The sequence below is a fragment of the Callospermophilus lateralis genome, chromosome Y (genome assembly GCF_048772815.1).
Source record: "Callospermophilus lateralis isolate mCalLat2 chromosome Y, mCalLat2.hap1, whole genome shotgun sequence".
Lineage (NCBI taxonomy): Eukaryota > Metazoa > Chordata > Mammalia > Rodentia > Sciuridae > Callospermophilus > Callospermophilus lateralis.
The window spans coordinates 10,743,587-10,750,645 of record NC_135326.1 but is presented as its reverse complement, the minus strand read 5'-3'; positions in this window follow the sequence as shown (position 1 = coordinate 10,750,645).

The window sequence follows — 7,059 nt, the reverse complement described above, 5'->3', positions numbered from 1 at the left end:
TAAAATGGGCACCTTGTGCTATATCTAATATCAATGTAGATAGTCTACATTCTACAATTATCAATTCGTATGTACAGACCTGACTCTGCTGAGCCCACAAGTCTGCTCAGCTGTTTGCCCTAAAAGCAAAAACAAAAGGTGTTGATTCAAAGCAGGAAAGGAACTTTGACCAGTGCAGCTACACCAGGGAGACAAGGAAACCCTGTCCTTACCCTGTGTTCAGGTGCTGACAAGGGCTGTGAGATTTTCTAGAAAGGGAAATCATTGTCATGAATGTATAGGGAAAATTGTATGTAGGAGTCAGTATTTATTGTAAAAGAATAATATTGTATTATTACTGCAATAGATGATATGCAAATAATATCATAATATGTATAATTGTATTAGGTTAGGCTTCAGGCATCTGTAGTCTCATAACATGTCTGTGACTCAAGCTCATTTGCCTCCTTGAAACATGTCATTCCATTGCACAGACTGACCTCATTATTTTCTCTCAGTATAAAGTCCCCCTTTGTGAACTCTTTTTATGTCAAGGTTTCAGATGCACCAACATTTTCAAGAAAAGCCACAAGCCCATCTGCATCCTGCCTAGGAAGCAATGTACCCCCAGAAGCTGACCCAGCGCTCTCAGCTTCCTGGGTTTCAACTGATAGTTAAACCAGGAAGAAATAATAACCCTGCTCAGCTCTGCCAGAAAGCCCACATATAAAACATAAAAATTTGCCACTTGGGGCCAATACAGCCTGTCATATTAACCCCAATAATGGAAAGGATATACAATTTTATTCTCTTCTCTTAAATTGGACTTTGTGAACTCTTTCACATCCTGCACAGTGTCTCATATTCATTCTACCTAACAATATTGGCCATGGACAAGGGGGGCTCATGTGTAAAAAGTGTAGAAACGTGGGCACATAGCTGCCCAGAGATGAGAATTGAATCCCAGGTGCTTTTATTGTCCCCCATATAGAGATTGAATTGATGGCGGGGGCACTTTAGCACTGAGCTACATCCCCAGCCTCCTTTTCATTGTGGTTCAAAGAAGGTGGGTGGGAGCATAAGTGTGATGGATCTGAGAAAATAACCCCAGATGGTGACTCCAACCTGTTATCAGACCAATGAGGAAATAAGAAGAACAGGCATGGTGGTGCAGGACTGTAATCCCAGCCTCTCAGGAGGCTGAGACAGGAGGATTGCTTGCTCAAGTCAGCATCAGCAAAAATAGGGTGCTAAGCATCTCAGTGAGATTCTGACTCTAAATAAAATACAAAACAGGGCTAGGGATGTGGTGAAGTGGCCAATTGCTCCTGGATGAATGGAAGGATGGGTGAATGGGTGGGAGGATGCATGGACTGATGGGAAGATGTATGTATGTCTGAATGGATGGCTGGATGAATGGGTAGATGGGTGGGCAAATAGACAAATCCATGATGCATGGGAGAGAAAATGGGCAGATGGGTGGAAGCAGGGATGGCTGGTACATAGACAGAAGGATAGATATATACACAGATGCATGCTGATGGATTTGAGTAATGATAGTGATTTGCTAATCCTGAGAATAAAAGGCTCAGAACAGAGTACAGTTCTACAAGCCTGTATGACATCATGTACACAGTTCAGCCAAAATAAAAAAAAATTGCCGCACTCTCTAAGATCCTCGGGCCTTCAAAGTCCCCCACTCAGACCATCTCTTTTGCCCCCATATTGGCGCTGTCTCCCCCACACCCCACTAAGACATAATTTTTTCTCTAGTCCCCAGTCATACTGGGGATCAGGGTTTCTGTGAACTCAGGATATGCAAGTGTCTTTTGGACCCATAGCTTTCAAATCCTTTGGGTCCAAACCCAGCAGTGGCATTGCTGGGTCATACTGTGATTCAATCCTAAGCTTTTGAGAGGCCACCACATTGTTCTGCCAAGGGCCACCTGGAGCCCCAGGAGCTGGGAGAGGCAGGAAGGAGCTTCTGTGGAGCTTGTGGAGGGAGCTGGACACCATTGTAAGAGGTGGGTCCTGTCCACATCTGGCCCTTAGAACCCCTGAGTGGGACCTGGTGTGGGATCTGGGTCTCTGCAGAGGTAGTTAGTGAAAGGTCCTGAGATGGTTCCTTCTGGGTCAGGGGGCCCTTATGCAATGCAGTGTCCACACAAGAGACAGAAGAGAGGACACAGACACAGAGATGGAGCCACATGGAGACAGAGGCAGAGACTGGAATTATGGGGCCACCCGAAGCCCCAGGAGCTGGGAGAGGCAGGCAGGAGCCTCCCTGGATCCTGTGGAGGGAGCTCATCCTTGTGACCACTGGTCTAAGCCCTTTGCCCTCCAAGGCTGGGGGAGGGGTTGTAGTTTTTTATTTCCTGCGTTATGACAGCTGGTTTTACAAGCCTCCTCCGTGGTGTTCAATCTTCAATCCCCACGTGCTTCTGTTTCAGGTGCACTGCTCCATGTCAGAAGCATTTGCTTCTGTACATTGCTTCCAATGAAACCAGGCCTTTATGTTTGTGTGGGCTCTGTCTCATCCAGCAATGAGGCCCACAGAACAGGGTCGAGGACAGTGTGGCTAGAGAGTCACAAATCAAGACCTCCAGACACCAAGCAGGAAGCAGGTCTGATTTTATTGTGCAGTTACCACGTGTATACACTCGGGCAGCAGCTAAGCACATTACACGCAGCCACCAATACAAATTCTGAACAACTCTAGGAGACCAAAGTCCCCCAATATTCCCTCTGGCCTACTGATGATTCCAAGGTTGTTCTGTTGAACAACTGCTGGCACAGGAGAGGCTCTGAAGAGCCACAACCAATCAAGTAGCAGGCCGTGGAGCAAGTGCAGGGTCTGCAACAGGTGGCCTCATGCCCAGGGAGGGGCCTACAGGGTGAGTAGCCTGCCGCTCACACCCCTACCTGGAGGGGAGTGGCCTGCCACTCAGGTGCCCTTCATGTATGCCACATATGCAGTTCTCCATGCACTTGTCCCCACGTCTCCCCCTCAGACTTGCCACAAGGACTTTTGCTAGCATGCCTTATTTTTGTTTGGTGGCCTTCACATGCTTGCATAAGCATCTCACAACAAAAGAAAAAAATTATTGCTGTCACACTCAGTAGGGCCAGGGTAATAGTGTTATAAGGGTTAGTAACTTGGCTCTCAGGGTTTTCCAATGTTCAACCAATCCCTGGAAGAAAGAGGAGGCTGTTGAGACAGACACCTTAGTCCCCTTGATTTTGACCATGGACTTAGTGACGTCATGCAGTCGTAACACAGTGAGCATCCCAGCGCCCTTCATGAACTGAGAACAAGTGGAGAACTGTAAGGTTCCATTGTCAGATACAGAGTATTGGGTGACACAAATACTATGAAAATTCAGGGTGACCGTGAGCCTTAGCAACATAAACAGAACACTTTGTGGCTCCTGGTGGAGGTCTGGTTCTTGCTGAATGAGGAAAATAGTGGTTCAGTTCAGTTTATTTAAGTCATTTTGAGAGGTAAAGGCTGCTGCCACAGCAGGGGACACATTGCTTCCAGTGTGCACAGTGTGGATCCCCTGAGTGAGCGCAGCAGTGGCAGTGGCTGTGGCGGCGATGGCGGCCACTAGGGCAACAATCCCAGCAATGATGAGGCCAATATCACGCCTTGTCTGGTGCAGGATCTCACTCAGAAGATTCTTCCTCTACATGTCCCTCCACTCCTTGGACTGGTTCACTGGAATCCCAGCTGCGGGGGGCATCTGAGGATCATGTACACATTTAGCTTTCAGAGCAGGTGTAGACAGGTTGGGAGCCAGCAGGATGCACAAGGGATCTCTGTATGAGTGATATTTACACCATCAGAGGCAGTGGTTATGAGCATGGCAAGGGTGGCGTGACACAAGCTTGTGCACAGTGGGTATGGGTATACTTAGGAATGAAGGCATATGTTGGATTTAGGGCCCTTAATCAACCCATTTATGCAGCCTGCTGATGCCTATTTGAAGGGTCTAGTGGCCAGCAATATTGGTGTGATGCGAGATTGATTTCCTGCATAGTGGTTGATGACAGATTGTCCCAGGTAGCAGTTACTCCGTAGCCCACATGGTATTTGGGCACATAGGTTACATTTCAGGGAGCTGTGCCCACCCAGGCGCTTAGGTATTGATCTTCCCTAGAGAAATTTCTCTTACCAAGGAGATAAGGTGTGGCTGTCACACATGGATTCCAGGGGTGCTGTCATTATCAGAGGGGGGCTTTCTATACAGTGTTGTTGGGCATGCTGGCAGCCAGGGTTTCTGGCACTTGCCATGGGGGAGGGGGAGTCTATGGCTATTGGTAGCATTAACTACCAAGTGTCAGTGAGAGACAGCCAGCATAGGACTTGTTATATTGATCTACAAATCCTTCATTAGCAAGAGCAAAACAGAGAGGACGGTCCTGGTTGTAGGTCTCATTATCAACGACCAACGATGGAGAAACCACTTGGCCAAGCAGGTGTGGGAGTGCTAGTGTTCCCCTGCACAGGTGGTCATGTTACAGCTACCTCAGGATCAATCAGGGAGGAGTTATTAGAAAATAGCTTAGATGGGGCTCCTTCCCATTTGACCACCGCTAATCTGGTGGCCAAGGTACCAAAGACTAATTTACCTGGCAGGCAGTTTCACTGCAGGCACCCAGATGGGGTGAGGATTCTGTCAACATGAACAAACCCTGGACCCAGTTTTAGGAGGGACGCTGGACCATTCCATGCACTTGTGATGGGATCCAGCTGGGAGATTATAGGTAAATGGGAGGGCACAGTGAAGGGGGCCTACTGTTTGTGGGTGGCTGTTTCCATGGAAAATTTTGAAGTTGAAAGAAAATTTGAAGTAAACAAGATTTTGTTCAAGGCATTGTGAGGGCATTTGTAGAGCCTCCTCCATCCCCTTGCCCTATTTTTGTAGCATGGTCATTAATTCCTTGCGTGTTCTGTCTACAATGCATTTAACCTGAGGGTTATAGGGGATCCCAGTGACATGATTTCTGTGCCATGCAGAGCAAAATTCCTTGAAGGCTCTGCTTGCGTAGGCTGGAGCAGTGTCAGTTTTGATGGAGAAAGGAGCTGCCATGATCCCAAAGCACTTAAGTAGCTGGGGATGGCCATTCTACAGCCTGAATAGGTATCAGTGACCACATACATATATTTTAATTTCCTGAAGGTACATAATGAGTGACATCTACTTGCCATAAGGCATTAGATTTTAACCTTGGGGATTTACTCCAGCAGGTTGTTAAGCGACAACAGGAAGGAAAGGGGCATATTTCTGTGGTCTTGACTAGCTACTTGCAAGCCTCCTTGGTCAGTTCAGGAAATAATTTGCAGAGGCTCTGGGCATTCTCGCCAGAACTGTCCTGTCCCTCCACACCCCCAGCAAGTGGAGCTGCCTCTTCCTTTACAGCTACCTTATTCCTGCTTTTATGCAGTGGCCAAGGCTGAGGCCAGCAGAGATGCTTGAGCCCCTTGTGTCCCTGTATCCTGGGTGGCCAAATCCAGTCATCCAGTGGGCTGCTTTGTGCTGGTGCCTGTTGCTCTCTGTCCCTTGTTTAGTCCCTCCCTGATCACCTCCTTGGCTGTGGCTTCCCTTGCTGCTTCATGAGACACTTTTCCTTTCATGGCTTATTCACTCTGTCCATAAACTGTGACTGAGTGATTTCAGCACTTGCTCTGCAGATGGCCCCTGGGGCCCACCCCCTGTACTGCCTTCTTTCCCTCCTTCAGGGCACCCAATGCCTGTGGGTACCAAGCAGCAGGGTGCTGTGGCGGGGCTGTGTTGGTGGCAGGCTGAGTTCCTCATCTCTTATCTTCCACAGACCTTCCAAAGGCTCTCTGGCCTCTTGGAGTGGGTTTCTGGAGACCATGGCTCGGGCCTGTCTGGTGGCCTGGTCATTTCCAAGACATCAGGGCCCCATGCTGAGCAGTGCTAATTGCATTCTTAACTATCCATTGCTACAAGTTTTATGGTTAGGAGGAATCATCCTTATGTTTCAGAATCTGCTCTGCCAAAGGGGTCACAAAAGTCAGGCCCTTCATACTCTCTTGGGTTCCTCTCATCCATACTAATTCCGACCTGCATTTCCATGCAGACAACAGGTGGTTTGCTGGGGTATGGGACAGACCCTGTTCACTTCCTCCAGGCAGGGCTGCACTGTTAGCGTCTGTAAACATGTCTGGATGGCGCCTGGGAAAATGCCAGAGGGAGTGGTTTGTGAAGTAACGCCAGCGAGCCCTAAGTGTGGAGATTCCTGATTGGTTGACTGCTGTATCTAGTTTATGTTAATTAGATAAGCTGTGTGGAATGTATAAATACCGCTCCTGTCCTACAATAAATGGCTCCTACTCTTTCTGTATCAATGTACACAAGTTGTTCGTCAGCCCTCCCCCCACCCCCGCCCCGTTATTTTGCTGCAGCCAGCCGGGCTGCGGCACTGCAGAGACATTACTTTTTGGCAAATGGAGCATGTGTGGTCTGCCCACTGGGCCACATTTATAGTTACTCCTTAACCTTGTGCTCCCACCACATTCATTTATCTGTCTCCTAACAAAGGGCAGAAAAAGACAACATGCTTCCTTGCGAGCCTATGGGAGGGAGACACCCAGCCATGCTGAACTCAGCTTTGACGCCACCCAGGAAGACACAGTGGTTCACACCAAGAGCCCTGAGAGAGCTGGGAGGTTCCAGCTAAAACGCCGAGAGCACCACTGTGAACTCAGCAAGCTACAGAAGCAGAACCCTGGGGGCTGCTGCCAGTGTGGATCTGGCATGAGCCTGCGGGGTCAGGTCTGCACATCCGGGTGTGGAGGACAGGCCTTGTGCTGTTATAAAACCCACAGCGCTGGCCTTAATCAGGCGCCCAGAGGCCAGCCCTGCAAGGGTGCTGAGAGCTGCAGGCAGACACCTCATCTGCCCCACGGCTCAGAGGACAGCAGTGGCCCTTATGGAGCTGACCCCAGAGCTGTGTGCTGGTCACTCCCTGGGCCCTCCCTCCTTGTCCCCTTTTCTGTTCCCCAGCATCAGCCTTCTCACCTCCCTGTTTCTGAGGGTGGAGATGAGGGGT